The sequence below is a fragment of the Paroedura picta genome, chromosome 2, assembly GCF_049243985.1.
Source record: "Paroedura picta isolate Pp20150507F chromosome 2, Ppicta_v3.0, whole genome shotgun sequence".
NCBI classification, from domain to species: domain Eukaryota; kingdom Metazoa; phylum Chordata; class Lepidosauria; order Squamata; family Gekkonidae; genus Paroedura; species Paroedura picta.
The window spans coordinates 178,597,274-178,618,105 of NC_135370.1; the positions used below are offsets into that span (position 1 = coordinate 178,597,274).

The 20,832-nt window shown below is 55.9% G+C and overlaps 1 protein-coding gene across 3 annotated transcripts in view; it reads right to left on the reverse strand.

Annotated features, from left to right (window-relative positions):
* The window catches only part of DAAM1 (dishevelled associated activator of morphogenesis 1), a 193,397-nt gene extending 174,810 nt beyond the window's left edge, over window positions 1-18,587 (reverse strand). The window contains exon 1 of one of the 3 annotated variants that reach the window (XM_077323960.1): window positions 18,417-18,587. The gene's annotated coding sequence lies outside the window, so the exon portion shown is untranslated. Of the gene's footprint in view, window positions 1-16,834; window positions 16,855-18,416 lie in introns of those variants that run through there. The other 2 variants (XM_077323963.1, XM_077323961.1) reach the window with 2 other exon arrangements.
* Between the last annotated feature and the right edge of the window lie 2,245 nt (window positions 18,588-20,832).

Here is a 20,832-nt window from a genome sequence, read left to right on the forward strand (position 1 = left end):
CTGTCTCACACAGGGGCCAGCCAGTTCCTCTGGAGGGCCAGCAACAGGGCAGAGAGGCCGAGGCCTTCCTAAGGACATCAGGAGAGCCCTGCTGGGTCAGACCAGGGGTCCATCCAGTCCAGCCTCCTATCTCACACAGGGGCCAGCCAGTTCCTCTGGAGGGCCAGCAACAGGGCAGAGAGGCCGAGGCCTTCCTAAGGACATCAGGGGAGCCCTGCTGGGTCAGACCAGGGGTCCCTCCAGTCCAGCCTCCTGTCTCACACAGGGGCCAGCCAGTTCCTCTGGAGGGCCAGCCACAGGGCAGAGAGGCCGAGGCCTTCCTAAGGACATCAGCAGAGCCCTGCTGGGTCAGACCAGGGGTCCCTCCAGTCCAGCCTCCTGTCTCACACAGGGGCCAGCCAGTTCCTCTGGAGGGCCAGCAACAGGGCAGAGAGGCCGAGGCCTTCCTAAGGACATCAGGAGAGCCCTGCTGGGTCAGACCAGGGGTCCATCCAGTCCAGCCTCCTATCTCACACAGGGGCCAGCCAGTTCCTCTGGAGGGCCAGCAACAGGGCAGAGAGGCCGAGGCCTTCCTAAGGACATCAGGAGAGCCCTGCTGGGTCAGACCAGGGGTCCCTCCAGTCCAGCCTCCTGTCTCACACAGGGGCCAGCCAGTTCCTCTGGAGGGCCGGCAACAGGGCAGAGAGGCCGAGGCCTTCCTAAGGACATCAGGAGAGCCCTGCTGGGTCAGACCAGGGGTCCCTCCAGTCCAGCCTCCTGTCTCACACAGGGGCCAGCCAGTTCCTCTGGAGGGCCAGCAACAGGGCAGAGAGGCCGAGGCCTTCCTAAGGACATCAGGAGAGCCCTGCTGGATCAGACCAGGGGTCCCTCCAGTCCAGCCTCCTGTCTCACACAGGGGCCAGCCAGTCCCTCTGGAGGGCCAGCAACAGGGCAGAGAGGCCGAGGCCTTCCTAAGGAGAGCCCTGCTGGGTCAGACCAGGGGTCCCTCCAGTCCAGCCTCCTGTCTCACACAGGGGCCAGCCAGTCCCTCTGGAGGGCCAGCAACAGGGCAGAGAGGCCGAGGCCTTCCTAAGGAGAGCCCTGCTGGGTCAGACCAGGGGTCCCTCCAGTCCAGCCTCCTGCCTCACACAGGGGCCAGCCAGTTCCTCTGGAGGGCCGGCAACAGGGCAGAGAGGCCGAGGCCTTCCTAAGGACATCAGGGGAGCCCTGCTGGGTCAGACCAGGGGTCCCTCCAGTCCAGCCTCCTGTCTCACACAGGGGCCAGCCAGTTCCTCTGGAGGGCCGGCAACAGGGCAGAGAGGCCGAGGCCTTCCTAAGGACATCAGGGGAGCCCTGCTGGGTCAGACCAGGGGTCCCTCCAGTCCAGCCTCCTGTCTCACACAGGGGCCAGCCAGTTCCTCTGGAGGGCCAGCAACAGGGCAGAGAGGCCGAGGCCTTCCTAAGGACATCAGGAGAGCCCTGCTGGGTCAGACCAGGGGTCCCTCCAGTCCAGCCTCCTGCCTCACACAGGGGCCAGCCAGTTCCTCTGGAGGGCCGGCAACAGGGCAGAGAGGCCGAGGCCTTCCTAAGGACATCAGGGGAGCCCTGCTGGGTCAGACCAGGGGTCCCTCCAGTCCAGCCTCCTGTCTCACACAGGGGCCAGCCAGTTCCTCTGCAGGGCCAGCAACAGGGCAGAGAGGCCGAGGCCTTCCTAAGGACATCAGGAGAGCCCTGCTGGGTCAGACCAGGGGTCCATCCAGTCCAGCCTCCTCTCTCACACAGGGGCCAGCCGGTTCCTCTGGAGGGCCAACAACAGGGCAGAGAGGCCGAGGCCTTCCTAAGGACATCAGGAGAGCCCTGCTGGGTCCGACCAGGGGTCCCTCCAGTCCAGCCTCCTGTCTCACCCAGGGGCCAGCCAGTTCCTCTGGAGGGCCAGCAACAGGGCAGAGAGGCCGAGGCCTTCCTAAGGACATCAGGAGAGCCCTGCTGGGTCAGACCAGGGGTCCATCCAGTCCAGCCTCCTGTCTCACACAGGGGCCAGACAGTTCCTCTGGAGGGCCAGCAACAGGGCAGAGAGGCCGAGGCCTTCCTAAGGACATCAGGAGAGCCCTGCTGGGTCAGACCAGGGGTCCCTCCAGTCCAGCCTCCTGTCTCACACAGGGGCCAGCCAGTTCCTCTGGAGGGCCAGCAACAGGGCAGAGAGGCCGAGGCCTTCCTAAGGACATCAGGAGAGCCCTGCTGGGTCAGACCAGGGGTCCATCCAGTCCAGCCTCCTATCTCACACAGGGGCCAGCCAGTTCCTCTGGAGGGCCAGCAACAGGGCAGAGAGGCCGAGGCCTTCCTAAGGACATCAGGAGAGCCCTGCTGGGTCAGACCAGGGGTCCCTCCAGTCCAGCCTCCTGTCTCACACAGGGGCCAGCCAGTTCCTCTGGAGGGCCGGCAACAGGGCAGAGAGGCCGAGGCCTTCCTAAGGACATTAGGAGAGCCCTGCTGGGTCAGACCAGGGGTCCCTCCAGTCCAGCCTCCTGTCTCACACAGGGGCCAGCCAGTTCCTCTGGAGGGCCAGCAACAGGGCAGAGAGGCCGAGGCCTTCCTAAGGACATCAGGAGAGCCCTGCTGGATCAGACCAGGGGTCCCTCCAGTCCAGCCTCCTGTCTCACACAGGGGCCAGCCAGTCCCTCTGGAGGGCCAGCAACAGGGCAGAGAGGCCGAGGCCTTCCTAAGGAGAGCCCTGCTGGGTCAGACCAGGGGTCCCTCCAGTCCAGCCTCCTGCCTCACACAGGGGCCAGCCAGTTCCTCTGGAGGGCCGGCAACAGGGCAGAGAGGCCGAGGCCTTCCTAAGGACATCAGGGGAGCCCTGCTGGGTCAGACCAGGCGTCCCTCCAGTCCAGCCTCCTGTCTCACACAGGGGCCAGCCAGTTCCTCTGGAGGGCCGGCAACAGGGCAGAGAGGCCGAGGCCTTCCTAAGGACATCAGGGGAGCCCTGCTGGGTCAGACCAGGGGTCCCTCCAGTCCAGCCTCCTGTCTCACACAGGGGCCAGCCAGTTCCTCTGGAGGGCCAGCAACAGGGCAGAGAGGCCGAGGCCTTCCTAAGGACATCAGGAGAGCCCTGCTGGGTCAGACCAGGGGTCCCTCCAGTCCAGCCTCCTGCCTCACACAGGGGCCAGCCAGTTCCTCTGGAGGGCCGGCAACAGGGCAGAGAGGCCGAGGCCTTCCTAAGGACATCAGGGGAGCCCTGCTGGGTCAGACCAGGGGTCCCTCCAGTCCAGCCTCCTGTCTCACACAGGGGCCAGCCAGTTCCTCTGCAGGGCCAGCAACAGGGCAGAGAGGCCGAGGCCTTCCTAAGGACATCAGGAGAGCCCTGCTGGGTCAGACCAGGGGCCCATCCAGTCCAGCCTCCTCTCTCACACAGGGGCCAGCCGGTTCCTCTGGAGGGCCAACAACAGGGCAGAGAGGCCGAGGCCTTCCTAAGGACATCAGGAGAGCCCTGCTGGGTCCGACCAGGGGTCCCTCCAGTCCAGCCTCCTGTCTCACCCAGGGGCCAGCCAGTTCCTCTGGAGGGCCAGCAACAGGGCAGAGAGGCCGAGGCCTTCCTAAGGACATCAGGAGAGCCCTGCTGGGTCAGACCAGGGGTCCCTCCAGTCCAGCCTCCTGTCTCACACAGGGGCCAGCCAGTTCCTCTGGAGGGCCAGCAACAGGGCAGAGAGGCCGAGGCCCTCCTAAGGACATCAGGAGAGCCCTGCTGGGTCAGACCAGGGGTCCCTCCAGTCCAGCCTCCTGTCTCACACAGGGGCCAGCCAGTTCCTCTGGAGGGCCAGCAACAGGGCAGAGAGGCCGAGGCCCTCCTAAGGACATCAGGAGAGCCCTGCTGGGTCAGACCAGGGGTCCCTCCAGTCCAGCCTCCTGTCTCACACAGGGGCCAGCCAGTTCCTCTGGAGGGCCAGCAACAGGGCAGAGAGGCCGAGGCCTTCCTAAGGACATCAGGAGAGCCCTGTTGGGTCATACCAGGGGTCCCTCCAGTCCAGCCTCCTGTCTCACACAGGGGCCAGCCAGTTCCTCTGGAGGGCCAGCAACAGGGCAGAGAGGCCGAGGCCTTCCTAAGGACATCAGGAGAGCCCTGCTGGGTCAGACCAGGGGTCCCTCCAGTCCAGCCTCCTGTCTCACACAGGGGCCAGCCAGTTCCTCTGGAGGGCCAGCAACAGGGCAGAGAGGCCGAGGCCTTCCTAAGGACATCAGGAGAGCCCTGCTGGGTCAGACCAGGGGTCCCTCCAGTCCAGCCTCCTGTCTCACACAGGGGCCAGCCAGTTCCTCTGGAGGGCCAGCAACAGGGCAGAGAGGCCGAGGCCCTCCTAAGGACATCAGGAGAGCCCTGCTGGGTCAGACCAGGGGTCCCTCCAGTCCAGCCTCCTGTCTCAGTTTGGTGTAGTGGTGTAGAGCCAGTTTGGTGTAGTGGTTAGGAGTGCGGACTTCTAATCTGGCGAGCCGGGTTCGATTCTGTGCTCCCCCACATGCATCCAGCTGGGTGACCTTGGGCTCCCCACGGCACTGATAAAATTGTTCTGACCGAGCAGTGATATCAGGGCTCTCTCAGCCTCACCCACCCCACAGGGTGTCTGTTGTGGGGAGAGGAATGTGAAGGCGACTGTAAGCCGCTTTGAGCCTCCTTCGGGTAAGGAAAAGCGGCATATAAGAACCAACTCTTCTTCTTCTTCTTCTTCACACAGGGGCCAGCCAGTTCCTCTGGAGGGCCAGCAACAGGGCAGAGAGGCCGAGGCCCTCCTAAGGACATCAGGAGAGCCCTGCTGGGTCAGACCAGGGGTCCCTCCAGTCCAGCCTCCTGTCTCACACAGGGGCCAGCCAGTTCCTCTGGAGGGCCAGCAACAGGGCAGAGAGGCCGAGGCCCTCCTAAGGACATCAGGAGAGCCCTGTTGGGTCATACCAGGGGTCCCTCCAGTCCAGCCTCCTGTCTCACACAGGGGACAGCCAGTTCCTCTGGAGGGCCAGCAACAGGGCAGAGAGGCCGAGGCCTTCCTAAGGACATCAGGAGAGCCCTGCTGGGTCAGACCAGGGGTCCCTCCAGTCCAGCCTCCTGTCTCACACAGGGGCCAGCCAGTTCCTCTGGAGGACCAGCAACAGGGCAGAGAGGCCTTCCTCTGATGTTGCCTCCTGGCTCTGGGATTCAGAGGTCCAGTGCTTCTGAATGTGGCGGTTACCTTCAGCCACCAGGGCCCTTGTTATTCCTGCGGCCATCACTACATCCTCGGTCAATCACCATGATTCGCAACCTCTGACAGACCTCTCCTAATCCAATCCCTTTTTAAAGCCATCTTATACGCAGAATATATCTGGACCTGGATAACTCAGGCATGCCCAACATGGCCAGATTTTGGGAGCTAATCACGTCAAGGCCTGGTGGGAGACCACCCAAAATCACCAGGATCTTGACACAGGGGCAGGCAACGGCAAGCCACCACTGAACATCTCGTGCCTCGAAAACCCTACCCGGGGTCATAGAATCATAGAGTTGGAAGGGACCTCATGGGTCATCTAGTCCAACCCCCTGCACATCGGACAGCCAGGACTTGGCTGCATTTCCCTCTACCATTGGCAGAACAATGTTCAGGGTTTCCCATGCATGTTCCTCTCGGGATCAGACACTCACACACAAATATTCCTTCCCTGAAAGGACGGCTCAGAGGGTGCCTTTAAGTTACAGGGTCTTAGAAATGCCTGCAGATTCCCTTAGCCCCTGAGATCCAGTGCCTCTTTCTTTCTTTTCGGCGGAGTGCCAGTCTGAGGGGGATGTTAGACTCGCACGCCCGTGATGAGTCTTGGCATTGACGAGTTATTTTAGTCCTCGGAGGACTGATTAATTTGGTGCTCGGAGGGGAAGAACAGTCCCTGGCTCTCCCTCGCCTTGGCCATCAATGCCTCGTCGTGTCCTCTGCAGACAGGAGATGGATTTACAAGCTTGCGCAGAGGTGCATGGGTACAAGGCAGGTCTTGCGCTGCTTATTTGATGGGGCAGAGCAGGGGAACAAAGGGTCAAAGGGCAACGTTGGGGAAAACCCAAGCGCCCGTGGTGATCCTGCTTCCAACCGAGCAAAGAGTCTTGCTAACCAACCTTTGTTCTTGCCTGGTCATTTTGCTAACAGGTCTTCACCCAAGTGCATTTCCAAATTCAGCCTGAACTCAAGGGAAGGGGCAAGGGGACAGAGGTGGGGAGGGAGACGGTAAGGCAGAGCTGTCACCAGTGTCGTGCAGACGGATCGCTAAAGGACAAGCTCTGAAGGGATTCAGGTGGAGAGTACTACTCTCGCGTAAAGAGCCATGAAGTTGCCTTCTACCAGCCTTACTCAGCTTTTTGACCCCTGAGAAACACCTGAAACATTCTTCAGACTTTGAGAAACCCCAGAAGGGGCACAATTGGGCAGAATACGGTTGGGAAGCTGGTTCAACCAGCCCAAATAAGGGTAAGGTAAAGGTATCCCCTGTGCAAGCACCGAGTCATGTCTGACCCTTGGGGTGACACCCTCTAGCGTTTTCATGGCAGACTCAATATGGGGTGGTTTGCCAGTGCCTTCCCCAGTCATTACTGTTTACCCCCCAGCAAGCTGGGTACTCATTTTACCGACCTCGGAAGGATGGAAGGCTGAGTCAACCTTGAGCCGGCTGCTGGGATCGAACTCCCAGCCTCATGGGCAGAGCTTTCAGACTGCATGTCTGCTGCCTTACCACTCTGCGCCACAAGAGGCTCATAAAATAAGGGTAGACATTTTCTTTATATTTTAAAACCTTTCTCTTTCATCTCTGCTCGGAGCTGGAGATGGCAGGTGCTAGGTCGGGCTTTCTTCGGATGGCATTTTGAAACCCCCCACATCATGGGGCCCACTGAGGGGCCATCGCAGTACCATACGGTTGGGGTTGGACTAGATGGCCTGCATGATTCTGGGAACCCTTAAGGAGCCATCGCAGAAGTGCTATGGTAATTTCTATCAGTGTCACTTCCTTTCTGCCACCCCTTTCCACCCCACAATCGTCCCTGGAGTTATTTTTTAATGTTCCAAGTTGAGTGTTATAGCGCTAAGCCAAAATAACACTTTAGCACTACACCAGCACCATGGAGATACCATGACTCTATCGACAGAAATGTCCATAGAAGAATATGGGGGCAAAAACAGCAAGGAGAAAACAGCATCATAGGAAGCACCATGGACATGTTAAACCATAGCAATTCAACAGCTCAACGAGAAAGTAGAAAATGGGGGGGGGGTTGTCTTAAAACCAGCCCAACCACACCTCACTCACTGGACACAAGCAGGTTTGTACAAACAGGTCAATAAATCCCGCTAGCCGCAGAGTCTGTCTCAAATGATACGGAGAACAATCTATTAGCCAGTTACTGAAACTGTATACAAAGGAGGTTTAGAAAAGGCCACACACCAAGCCCAAGAAGTCCAGCCTTCCATTTCAAAGCAGACATGCAAAATTTTAGGCCCCTGCCATGACTCACTAGGTTTTCCAGAGGTTATTGGTGTCCCTATCAAAAATAATCTTTATGGGCAGACACCGTATTATCTCCAGTCTGCATACCAGGTTCCATCTCTTGTCCACCCCCAAACCGCTCCTCTTTTGCATGGTGTTAAATGCGCGATAGGTTTCCAAGGAAGGGGAGAAACCATGCGCTTTCATCATGGGGTGAGGGCCAAACCACGCTGTGACAAATCTCAATATTTGAAAAGTTGTCATGTTCCAGTTGGCAGCAGAGGACAGGTATGGCTACCATGGGTGGACATTGGAGTGGGAAGTTACCGCCTGGATATTACAGCAAAACTTTTCAGTCTGAGTAGTTTGGACGTGTATGGGAAGATGCATGGGAAGGTGGTGAGCTCCCCTTCACTGGCATTCTTCAAGCAGCGGCTGGACAGATCCTTCTCCTGGATGCTTCAGGCTGGTCCTGCACTGAGCATGGGGTGTGGGGTGTGTGTGAGCATGGTCCTGCACTGAGCATGGCCTTCATGGCCCCTTCCCACTCTAGGAGTCTAGTTCAGCAGTGGAATGGGCTGCCTAAGGAGGTGGGGAGCGCCCCCTCACTGGGGGTCTTCAAGCAGCGGCTGGACAGATCCTTCTCCTGGATGCTTGAGGCTAATCTTATTCTGCTCAGCCAAAATGTTTTTCAGCACCCAGAAGCCTTCCCTGGGACACTGTTGAGCACACTGGCAGGATCCAACCCTAAAAAAGCCCAAAATACAGAAGTGATTCACCACTCCCACTGCCGGAAGAAAGGGTACATCACCTGGGCACATCACCAAGGGCTACTAACAGTAAAAACAAATTTCCATGTTTAGTATATAAGGAAAGGAAAAGGAAAAGAACAGAAAACACAACTGAGAATCTCACACTGCATTTGACCTCCATAATATCAGCTAGGCTCTTCCAAGCAGGGGTTTCTTGACCACCCTGGAAGGATTTCCCATGTGGGTAGAACTGAATTGATTTTTAATATATTTTTAAAAATTTTTAAAAATGTATCAGGTGATATGACCATATATCCCCACCCCTCCCAAAATGGCCAATGATGGGCCTGGAGGGAGTGGGAAGGGGAGGGGAAGGGGAGGGGCCTCAGGTGGGCGTGTCCACAGCTCTGCTTCCCAGCCATATTCTGCCCAATTGTACCACTTCTGGGGTTTTTTTTGAAGCCTGAAGAATGTTTCTGGGGTTTCTAAATGGTAAAAAAGTTGAGAAAGTCTATTATAAGGACTTTCAGACTAAATTGCCTAAATGTGACTCACAACAGAGTCCTACTAAGCACGACATCTTGTAAACCACAGCATTCCAATATCTGGTAACGTTTGGAATACCTTATAACTGCCCTGGCCTGGATAGACCAAGAGAAGACTATTTATCAAATGTCTCCTTTTCCACAGCTGTTCAAAGGTTCTGGTGTGAGTCGGCAGCTTCGGTACATGTATCAAATCCTACGACCTCATCTTTTATCAGTTCCACTTCTTTTTGATCTTGTTATTTTTAGAGAATAAACGGAAATTATTTAAAATCTCACAGGCTGTGTTCTCTACAGCATTCAGGATTAAGATCTCTGAGGAAGACCCATTTTGGGGCAGAAACGCCTTAGGGCTGTCATTGTAGGTTTAGCATTGCATGGTGCATATTTTGGGAATTCAGCTAATAGGCCTATGGGCTTGGTCTATGTTTTTAACTTTTTAACTTTATAAGCTGTGTGCAGTAAATGTTAATATAATTTGAATATTTCTATTTTCTGGACACTGGTTGGTTAGGCTTTTTTACTGTTGAGAAACCTTTGAAACATTCTTCACTCTGCAAGAAACCACAGAAATCGTCCTATCGTGCAGAATATGGCTGGAAAGCATCACTGTGGACACGCCCACTTGGGGCCCCTCCCCTCCCCACCCTCTCCAGACCCTTCATTGGCTATTTTGTGAGGGGAGGGGCAGGTCAACTTGACCATATATGGTCACATCACCCAATAAATGATTAACACTTTTTAAAAATATATAATACATAAAATTAATCAACTCTGATCCATTTGGGCAGGGCAGTCAGGAAACTCCAGGGTTTCACGAAACCCTGGTTAAGAAAACCTGTACTGTCCCTTTTTTAATTTCCTTGTCTTCACAGGAGTATGTGTGAAAAGGATCTGGGGGTCTTAGTAGACCACACATTGAATATGAGTCAGCAGTGCGACTCAGTGGCTAAAAAGGCAAATGGGATTTTGGGCTGTATCAAACGGAGTATTGTGTCCAGATCACGGGAGGCGATGGTACCGCTTTACTCCATTCTGGTTCGGCCTCACTTGGAGTCCTGTGTTCAGTTTTGGGCACCCCGGTTGAAGAGGGATGTAGACAAACTGGAGCGTGTCCAGAGGAGGGCAACAAAGATGGTGAGGGGTTTGCAGACCAGGACGTATGAGGAAAGGTTGGGGGAGCTTGGTCTGATTAGCCTGGAGAGGAGACGACTGAGAGGGGATCTGATAACCATCTTCAAGTATCTAAAAGGCTGCCATATGGAGGATGGAGCAGAGTTGTTCTCTCTTGCCCCAGAGGGATGGACCAGAACCAATGGGATGAAATTAATTCAAAGGAAATTCCATCTAAACATCCAGAAGTTAGAGCAGTTTCTCAGTTGGAACAGGCTTCCTCAGGAGGTGGTGGCTTCTCCTTCTTGGGAAGTTTTTAAGCAGAGGCTAGATAGTCATCTGACAGAAATGCTGGTATCATGAACTCCAGCAGATTATGAGTGAGTGGGCAGGAAGGGATGTGCCCGCGTTTGTCTCTTGTGGCCCTTCCTTCTTTGCATTCCCAGGGAATGGCTGATCACCACTATGGGATGGTAGGTGAATGTCTTCCAGGACTGAATGGATTCTGGAGATTTTTGGTAGGGGAGGGGGATCACTTGAGTGTAAAATTGGGGCTACTGTGGGTGGGCAGGTAGTTGGGAGTTCCTGCATTGTGCAGAGGGTTGGACTAGATGATCCTGGAGGTCCCTTCTGACTCTATGATTCTATGAAGCCTCGAGCAGTGTCCCCCCCCCCCCCGGCACCATTCACTTCCTAAAAACACTTGGGAAGCCCCCGGAAAGGTGTCGGGAGGTACCATGGGGCCCACCGGCCCCATGCCATGGGGGACCCCTGCTCAAACCTCTTCAGCAGGCCGGACGCTCAGAACAGCAAATCTGTACCAGAGCAATGGACGGAGACAGAGCCAAAGAGACTCTGACATCCTGGCTGTCTAACTCACATATATTATTACAGTTTCAATTTCTGTATTCTAAATCAGGGGTAGTCAACCTGTGGCAGGGGCTCATGGGAATTGTAGTCCATGAATGCTGGCAGGGGCTCATGGGAATTGTAGTCCATTGACATCTGGAGGACCACAGGTTGACTACCCATGTTCTAAATCATAGATTTAGCCCATCATTCCAAGTGCAAATGGGCACCAGGGTTGCAAACAGGCAGAAGAAACAAAATCTCCCCCACCCGCCTCACAGGCATCTGCCTTGGCCACGCCCATGGAAGGGAACAGCCAATCCTGGCAGGCCATTCCAGAAGCACATAAGAGCCCCAACCCTTTGGGTTGTAGGATATTTGACGCCTCTCCCAAAATTAAAGAGCCTGGGAGATCTCACAGAGTTCTTTCCGACTCAGGGAAAAGGAACAGGGCATCCAAAGAAGCAGAGGTTGGCACAGGCTTGAACGCATCACGGGGGCGGAGCCGTGTTCAGCCAATGCCGGCCCAGAAGACCTGCTATTCCGATTCCCAGCATCCAGGCTGAAATTGCAACACCAGCTTCACCTGATCCGTACCTTCTTGCCAGCTGCCTGGCGCCCGGCCATGGAGGCCTCAAGGCACACCCTCCTCCCTCGCCAAGGAATGGGGCGTGAAGAGGCATTTGGACATCACAGCGTACCTCATTTGGCAATCCTGCCGTCTCTCTGGGTCAATTCCCCGCCCGACAATTTCGAGGTGTGCCCCAAGAGGACTTGGAGGGTGACGTCGGAGCTGAATCTCAGCAGGCAAGACAGTTCGGAAGTCACCCAACCAACTGGAAAAAAGTCCTCCGAGATCCACCTCCCTGAGCCGGTCTATCGGGCTGGGCAGAATAGAAACCAAATAATAAATAAATCTTCCAGGTATTTGCTTGGAAGGTTCAGCCTAGGAGATTCTGTCTGCCGTATCATGCCATGCCAGTTTCCTCACTTCTGAGTCTATATTCTTTGTCTTGGAGGGGAGAGGGCAACAGTGGGAGGGCTTCTGGAGCTCTGGCCCCACTGGTGGACCTCCTGATAGCACCTGGGTTTGGCCACTGTGTGACACAGTGTTGGACTGGATGGGCCATTGGCCTGATCCAAAATGGCTTCTCTCATATTCTTACTTCTTATTTATTTATTTTTATTTATTTATTTAGATTTATATACCGCCCTCCCCGAAGGCTCAGGGATGCTCTTTATTCTTGGTGGGAGAGCTTCTGGAGGTCTGGTCCCACTGGTGGACCTCCTGAGTTTTGCCCACTGTGTGACACAGAGTGTCAGACTGGATGGGCCATTGGCCTGATCCAGCATGGCTTCTCTGATGTTCCTATGTCTCAGGCAGTCATGCTCTGTCTTCTTGGTGCTTGGAGGGCCACAATGGACCTCCTGATGGATCCTGTGGACCTCCCTCCACCCTCTTGTGGACCTCCTGATGGATCCTGAATTTTGCCCACTGTATGACACAGAACTTTGGACTGGATGGGCCATTGGCCTGATCCAACATGGCTTCTTTCATGTTCTTATGTCTGGGGCAGTGATGCTGCACATTCTTGTTGCTTGAGGGGCAACAATGGGAAGGCTTCTGGAGTTCTCATCCCGCTGGTGGGCTTCCTGAGGACACCTGGGTTTGGCCACTGCATGAGAAAGAGGGTTGGACTGGACAGACCATTGGCCTGATCCAACATGGCTTCTCTTTTGTTCTCTACCACCGAGCAACAGCTCACATATGCCATGCTGCATCCCTCTGATGCCCCAGTGGTGAATCATCACATTGCACGTGGATCCCCTGAGACACCTGCAAAGCCTTGGCTGGTGAAGCTACTGCAGTCCTTCAAGGCAGGCAGAGTTGGGGAAAGGGTCGACTTCAAAGACTTTTGCGGTCAATGTGGCTTAAAGGCCAATCTGTAGTGCAGCCCTACTTGTATCCTCCCTCCCTGGAGGTCGAATACTTTACACCAAGGTGAATTACAAGCTGGGAATATTCTCTTAGCCCAGTGGGTCTCAACCTTCCTAATGCCGCGACCCTTGAATCCAGTTCCTCAAGGTGTGGTGACCCCCAACCCTAAAATTATGCAATGGTCATTTCCTAGAACTTAAACCGAAACTGACCGATGGCGTGAAGATCCATGGTTCATATATATTGAATATAAATTGGGTTTTCTCCAGGATTTCTCAGTTCAGTTCTGCCTCTTGTCCCACCATGCCAATCTCGCTCTTTTCCGCTGCGCCAGACAGATGAATGCATGATCAACCTCGCAAGGCTGTTGTGTGGATGGCGCCCCCCCTACTCTGCCACAGCCCCTGTGAAAGGGTCGTTTGACCCCCAAAGGGGTCCCAACCCCCAGGTTGAGAACTACTACCTTAATGAATTCTGGGCTGCGGCTTAGAAAATCACTTGCATGGACTGCAGAAGTACCCAGGTCCGGTTCTCATTACAAGGTCCAGGTACAAGGTCCAAAGAGTCGATGAGACAAAATACTTGTGCTCAGGAAAGCAGCTGCCAGTCAGAGGAAGCGGTGCTGATCTTGATAAACCCAAGGTCTGACTCAGACTTAACACGGCTTCCTTGCTGTTAACGAAGGACGAGGTCGGTACTTCTCAGGACACCTGGCTGAGCTCAGCCTCCCTGTTTTAAAGCAGAGATCCCTGACATTTTTGACCCCGTCGGAACCTTTGACGCTCGGACACGGGGCAGCATTTCCAGCTGCAAAACCACAGCCTCAGCGCATGCAATTCCACACCTTCAGTCCCACAGTGGGAGCAGCTGCCGCTGACTTTTAGCATCCTCCGCAGCCAATCGGAACCCTTGCTGGCAAAACCCCTCCTTTCCTAAAAAGACCTGGTGCGGGCCAGTAGAGGCGTTGATGAGCACCACGGTGTCCCCCTCCGGGCACCATGTTGGGGACCCCTGTATCGAAGGAGCCCCCAGCTTGCAGTTCAGCAGGCAGTCAGAGTGGAAGCTGTGTCTCTGTGCAAATGACTGACGTGCAGTTCCTGTTAAAGAACAAGCTGTTTAGATCAAATTGCCGGCTAACTTTCAGCGATGTCCTTATCTTAGGGCTCCGAGTGAGTGCCGTACATTTCCCCCTTTCCCCGGAAATGACATAATAATTGTAGCTTTCTTCTGTTGAGGGACGCAGGCCGCGGTTGGCATCTTGCCCCAACACCTTTTGAGTTCAGCGGCAAACCGGGCATTGAACCCAGGCGGAAGTCAGTGGATTATTAATTGCTATACAGTCTAGGTCCCAGGACGTTTCCTGTTCCAGTGACGTGCTCCGGTAGTTGATATTCCGGATTTGGGCCAGCAAGGAAGGTTCAGGCTTGTAGGTTTTCTCCGTACAGAACTGCCAACCTCTCTTCGGATTCTGTTGATCTTAAGGGGATGATACGTGTGGACATGAGAGAAGCCATGTTGGATCAGGCCAGTGGCCCATCTTGGCCAACACCCTGTCACACAGTGGCCAAAAGCCAGGTGCCGATGGGAGGTCAACCAGCGAGGCCAGAACTCCAGAAACCCTCCCACTCCAGTCCCCCAAACACCAAGAAGACAGAGCATCCCAGCCCCAGACACAGGAACATAAGGGAAGCCATGTTGGATCAGGCCAATGGCCCATCCAGCCCAACACTCTGGGTCAGACAGTGGCCAAAAGCCAAGTGCCATTGGGAGGTCCAGCAGCGGGGCCAGAACTCCAGAACCCCCCCACTGTGCTTCCCCCAATCACCAAGAAGTCACATCACTGCCCCAAACATAAGAACAGGAGAGAAATCATTTCGGATCAGGCTAATGGCCCATCCAGTCCAACACTCCATGTCTCACAGCAACCAAAACCAACAGGAGGTCCACCAGTGGGATGAGAACTCCAGAAGCCATCCCACTGTTGTCCCCCAAGCACCAAGAATATAGAGCTTCATCACCCCAAAGGTAACATGAAAAAAGCCATGTTGGATCAGGTCAATGGCCCATCCAATCCAACACTTTGTCACACAGTGGCCAAAACTCAGGAGCCATCAGGAGATCCATCAGTGGGGCCAGAACTCCAGAAGTCATCCCAATGTTGCCCCCCACAAGCACCAAGAATTCAAAGCATCACTGCCCCAAACATAAGAACATAAGAGAAGCCACGTTAGATCAGGCCAATGGCCCATCAAGTCCAACACTCTGTGTCACATGGCGGCCAAAGCCCAGGGGCCACCAGTGGGGCCAGAACTCCAGTCCTCCTACTGTTGCCCCCCAGCACCAAGAATACAGAGTGACACTCCCCTAGAGATTGTTCCATCTATCCCTTGTTGCTTATAGCCACTCATGGATCATCTACTCTATCATTGTTTGGCAGAAGAAAATTAGCAGGTCTGGTGAAATGAGATCCCATATCCCTGTTTAGCCCCGGGACAAGGTGGTTCCATTTTTTTCCAAACTGATGAATGAACTCAAGTTCGGCAATCCCACGTTGCAATCTCCCTTTGAAGCGTCTCTGTTCAAGGATGGCTGGTCAGAGATTGTGTCAGCGGATGCTCAAGTTCAGACACATCGAAAAGCCCTGGAGGCAAACCCTGCTCTTGCACACTGGAGCAGAAGAACCGCTCTTTCCCGACGAACCTCTGCCGCTGTCTCATGGGTCCGGCCGCCACCCAGGCTCCACGAAAGCTCCCCACCTTGACAGCTTGGCCTTGTGCAAGAACAAAGCTACCGTCAAGCCTCCTCACGCAACAGGTGTGGGCGAACAAGCCACCCCATCGGCGTGGAGTGCGCAGGGAGGGAAAAGGAACCACCCTGTGGGAGAAGCGCATCAGCTGGGAGGCTAGGCCCCAGGGAACAGGGAGGCAGGCCCAGGACTCCCACGAAAGCCAGAGAGGAGGCTGCCTGCTTGGGCTGCCAAAGAAGCAGACAGGTTCCAATGTCATCAGATTGTCCAGGGAGGGGCCGTGGCTCAGTGGCAGAGCCTCTGCTTGGCATGCAGAAGGTCCCCGGTTCAATCCACAGCATCTCCAATTAAAAGGACCAGGCAGGAGGGGATGGGAAAGACTGAACTGGATAGGCCAATGACCTGACTTTGTATAAGCCACTTCCTTTGTTCATATTTATTTGGCTCAGTGGTAGAGACTCTGGTTGGCATGTAGAAGGACTCAGGTTCAGTCCCTGGCATCTCCATTTAAAAGGACCAGGCAGGAGGGGATGGGAAAGACTTTGATGTGAGACCCTGGGTTCTGTGGAAGAGCCTCTGCTTGGCATGCAGAAGGTCCCGGGTTCTATTCCAGGCATCTCCAGTTAAAAGGACCAGCAGGAGGGGATGGGAAAGACTTTGATGTGAGACCCTGGGTTCTGTGGAAGAGCCTCTGCTTGGCATGCAGAAGGACCCAGGTTCAATCCCTGGCATCTCCAGTTAAAAGGCTAAAGGGAAGGTGAAGGGAAGAACCTCCGGCTGAGACCCTGGAGAGCTGCTGGCTGTCTGCGTACACAAACCTGACCTTGAGGGACCCAGGGGTGATTCACCAGGGCTCCTGGGCTTCTCCCCCCCCCCAGCCAACCTTTTGATCCCTGGCTCCTGTTCCAAATCCAGCCTTACCGAACGTCCATCTTTGCTCTCCCTCTAGCAAAAGCACTCCAAAACAGGGGTCAAAGCAGGAGGACAACGAAGTGGATTATCCAGACGTCTTAACCCAGTTTTCTTTTTGCGGAACGGGGGAAATTGCAGTCAAAGGTTGCCGGATCACACACACCCCGTCTCCTTCCTATCTCTGCCCAGAATCCGGAACGGAGCACAAACCCCCACCAACCACACCCTCTCCTAGTTAGCAAGAAAAAGGTGGGTGGGTGGGAGAAACCCAGATCTTGTGGGGGGGGGGAGGGAAGCCAGCCACCCTTCCAACAGCATGAGTAACCATGGCAACCCGCTTCCCAAAGCCCCCTCCCCTCTCCGGTTGGCTCTCCTGTTGCAGCCACGTCCTCCTCCCCAAACCCAGGGCGAGATTTTATTACTACGGCAAAGAGGGACGATGCCACACACACACACATACACTCATGCACAGCGAAGGCGCACATGCACATACAAAAGAAGAGTCCTCCCTCACCTAGCCGGAGATGACTCGGCTTTCTCCGCATGCCACCGGCAGGACTGTGCCCCCTGATTTATCTCCCGGGCCGTGGTTGTGCGGCAAAGGGAAGACCACCCAAAAATGCGGGGACCGCCGGAAGACGTTCCCCCAATACAATTAAAAAGCAGAGGCTGGATCCTTGGGAGGGAGGGGGGAGGCCGAGGATGGAGAGAGCCCAGGTGGTGGGAGTAACCAGCAGCTGGCTTTGCAGCAGGGGCTGGGCGAAAACCTGATTAAGCCCCTCTTTCCCCCCCTGGAGAAAGCCAGGCTTAAAAAGCAGATTAGCCAACCCGCAAGCAAAGGGCCCACCCCCTTTTGGCAGCCCAAATCTGCTTCCTGTACAAAGCTGGGAAAGGAGGGGGGGGGTCAGTCTAAAAATAGACATTGGGACTCCTTTCTCCAATGATCCCCTAAACTCACTCGTTTTCCGGTTTTATTCATTTAATAAAATAATTTGTGGGCCGCGCCCACCCTGCAGAGCAGGCTCCGGCCGGGCGGCAGCATCCAATTCACTCGCCAGGATTAAATCTCATCATAAGAGTATCGGTCATAATTAAAAGGACACAGCAGTTCACGGGCTGGTGCGGTCGAGATCGGCAAGTTTGTGGTCCGGAAGCTCATGGAGAACTGGTCTCCGCACCTTGGAGGGAGGGGGGGGGGGATGTATTGGATCGCCGCAGCGGGCCTGATCCCTGGCAGCTCTCAAGGGTCGGTCCCGGCCCCTCTGTTCCCCTCTGCCTTCCAAACCCCAACGGGGTGGCCGCGATCCCGTTCTCCCCGAGTGGAAAATTCAAAATGAAGCCTGCCGGCGAACCGGCCCGTGGGATTCTCCGCTTCCGCGAGTCTTTGGGGAGGAGGGCAGGAGGACGCGCACCGGGGCATCCACACGGCGAGACACACACGCATTCAACTCTCCATGACGCGTGCCAAGAGGCGCGGGGATGGACGCCGGCAAGCGGCAAGGCCCGCAAGAGGGACGCGCGTTCACACGCACACGCCTCCGGGAGGCGTGCAAACGGCGTGGGGCATCGATGGACGGCAGCTTCCCCTCCCCGGCTGGCCAACCCAACCTTCAAGCCTGCTTTCCGACGTTCACCCCAACCGGCTTCCCAGCGGAAGGGAAAGGTCGTCTGAACGGCAGGAAAGCGGGTTACCGGGGAGGGGGCCGGCCTCCCAGTTGCTTCCTCCAGCGGTGGACCTGAAACCAAGAGCGGCTGGGGGGCTGCAGGCAGACCCCCCTCCCCCCGGAGAAAAAAAAATCAACCCACCCGCCCTTCGCAATACGGTGCAAAGACACGGAAGAAAAGTTTTGGGGGGGGGGTCCATCTGCCCCCCCCCCAGCCTCCCTTTCCCCAAAACCCATCCCCCCAGGAGCCGGGGAGGAGCGGCGAGCGGGTGCCCGCAGAGATCCCCAACCGGGAGCCCGCCCCCTCCTCCCGGGCTCCAGGTAAGGCGGCTTCCTCCTCCTCGTCTCGCTCTCGCTCGCTCGCTCTCTCCGCCCTTGGTCCCCGCAAGCGCCGCTCCGCCGCCGTCGCGGGCCCCGTCCGGGCGAGCCTACCTGCCGCCGCGCCGCATCCTCGGCCGACGCCTCCGTCGCCCTCGCTGCCGCCGCTTACAATGGGAGCCGCCGCCGCTGCCGCCGCTGCTCCGGGCTCCGCCTGGCCGGCCCCGCAGGTGACATCATTCCCCTTCCAGCCGCCGACGGCGAAGGAGGCGCGGCCGGCCGCTGCGCGCAGGGACCTCGCCGCACCCGCCCCAGCCCCGGCTCCGGCCCCTGCCCCGGCGCCGGATGGGAGCTGCAGTCCCGCCTCGCCAGCCGCCGCCCGGCCGCCGCCCGGCCGCCGCCCAGCCCGGGACTACGTTTCCCAGGAGGCACCGCGCGCTCCGCCTCTCCCCCCCAGCACCAGCTGCGGCGTGCTGGATCGCCCCCCCCCCCTCGCTGATCCAGCAGCAGCAGGCAGGCGGGCAGGATGGAGGGCGAGCCACAGAGCCCCCCGGGGGGTGGGGGCCGGGCCAGACCCCCAAAAACTGCGGCTCTGTAGCTGTGGGCCGGGTCCCCCATGGAGGAGGCTGAATCGGGATGGGGGGGGGGTCGCCTTTGCAAAAGGGAAGAGGCGCCTGGAGCAACCGGTGGCTCTTTGAAAGGCCAGGTCGGAAAGAAAATATGAAATAAAATGTGATTCTCGGGGCATGGGGTTGCTTGCCCCCAGGTGGGACCTGGAGTTAGGGATGAACAGATCAGTCCCCCGGAGAAAAGGGCTGCTTTGGAGGGGGGGACTCCAGGGCGCTGACCCACTGAAGCCCCTGCCCCACAGGGCTCAAGGATGCCAGCCTCCAGGTGGGACCTGGGGATCCCCTGGAATTACGGCTCATCTCCAGACTGCACAGATCAGTCCCCCCAGAGAAAAAAGGCTGCTTTGGAGGGGGGGAATCTAGGGCACTGTGCTCCACTCAAGTTCCTGGCCCTCAGGGATGCCAGCCTCCAGGTGGGGCCTGGGGATCCCCTAGAATTACAGCTCCTCTCCAGACTGCAGAGATCAGTTCCCCTGGAGAAAAGGGCTGCTTCGGAGGGGGGGGGCTTCAGGGCCCTGTGCCCCCTGAGGCCCCTGTCCTCCCCAGGCACCACCTTCAAAGCTCCAGGAGTTCCCCAACCAGAAGCTGGCAACTATACCTCGCCCCATCCCCCACTAGTGGCCAGGGGGGACTGGGCAGCTCTGGGTGCCATGCAGATGTGGCAGGAGAGGGAGGGCTGGTGCCAAATATCTGTGCCATTTGCAAAATGGATAAAGGACTCTGAATTGCAACCTGTGGCTTCATAAATACCAATTATGAAAAAGAAACACCCAAATATTCCTGCTGCCACCTTCCAGGTGGGTCCTGGCGTTCTGGGGGGGGGGGGGGGGGGAGAAGAAGAGTTGGTTTTTATATGCTGCTTTTCTCTACCGGAAGGAATCATAGAATCAAAGAGTTGGAAGGGGCCATACAGGCCATCTAGTCCAACCCCCTAGTCCAAGGAGTCTCAAAGCGACTTACAATCTCCTTCCCTTTCCTCTCCCCACAACAGACACCCTGTGAGGTGGGTGAGGCTGAGAGAGCCCTGAGATTACTGAAGAGGAAGAAGAGTTGGTTCTTAGATGCTACTTTACCAGAAGGAGTCTCAAAGTGGCTTACATTCACCTTCCTTTTCCTCTCCACACAACAGACACCCTGTGAGGTGGGTGAGGCTGAGAGAGCCCTGAGATTACTGAAGAGGAAGAAGAGTTGGTTCTTAGATGCTACTTTACCAGAAGGAGTCTCAAAGTGGCTTACATTCACCTTCCTTTTCCTCTCCACACAACAGACACCCTGTGAGGGAGGTGGGGCTGAGAGAGCCCTGATATTACTGAAGAAGAAGAAGAGTTGGTTCTTATATGCCACTTTTCTTTACCTGAAGGAGTCTCAAAGCAGCTTACAATCGCCTTCCCTTTCCTCTCCCCACAACAGACACCCTGTGAGGGAGGTGGGGCTGAGAGAGCCCTGATATTACTGAAGAAGAAGAAGAGTTGGTTCTTATATGCCACTTTTCTTTACCTGAAGGAGTCTCAAAGTGGCTTCCATTCGCCTTCCCTTCCTCTCTGTTTGTTGTGGGGAGAGGAAGGGAAGGTGACGTTGGGCTGCTTTGAAACTCCTTAGTTTCTTACTGATCAGTTCTTCTTTGTTTGGTGGGGATGTTGTTGACATTGCTACCTCAAATGAAATATTCCCAAAATATACATTTCTTATGTGATATACACGATGGCGGATATTAGAAACATAAGGCCAGACTCAGACTACATAGAACTTTAAACTGAGATTGCCGAATCTGTAGTGATTTCAGTGCCCAGTTGATGATTTCACATGATATGTACTTGACGAAAACATCCAGTGACCGACATGACCACATGCATTTCGGACTACGAAGCCTTTAAAACACACACAGAGATTCAGAAATTAAT